This window comes from Pteropus vampyrus, unplaced genomic scaffold (genome assembly GCF_000151845.1).
Source record: "Pteropus vampyrus isolate Shadow unplaced genomic scaffold, Pvam_2.0 Scaffold9, whole genome shotgun sequence".
NCBI classification, from domain to species: domain Eukaryota; kingdom Metazoa; phylum Chordata; class Mammalia; order Chiroptera; family Pteropodidae; genus Pteropus; species Pteropus vampyrus.
The window spans coordinates 15,948,877-15,949,272 of record NW_011888790.1 but is presented as its reverse complement, the minus strand read 5'-3'; positions in this window follow the sequence as shown (position 1 = coordinate 15,949,272).

Genomic DNA, 396 nt, shown 5'->3' with positions numbered 1-396 from the left:
AATTATTTGTCTAAATTATACAGCTAATAAGTGGCAGATTTTTAATCCCATGTCTTTCTGTGTCCTAAGCCTGTGCACTTAAAAATAAAATTATTTATAAAAACACCTTGCCAGTATTCAAATATTCAGTATTCAAATACATATGTATGAGTAAACATTGTTCTGTACATATTTCTATAGTGGTGTACTGGCTTTTTCTTGAGGATTTTGCTTTTAAATGATGCTTACATAAAATATGGAAGCAACATAGAATTCTCATTCCCAAGATATTTTCTCGGCAGTTATTTCAGCATCTACATATAATTGCCCTCATCTTCACAGCTTTATAGAGTCAAAATTTTCATTGTGAGGTTCCAGGCTCACTTAAAGGCCATCTCCCTAGACTTTTCATATTTG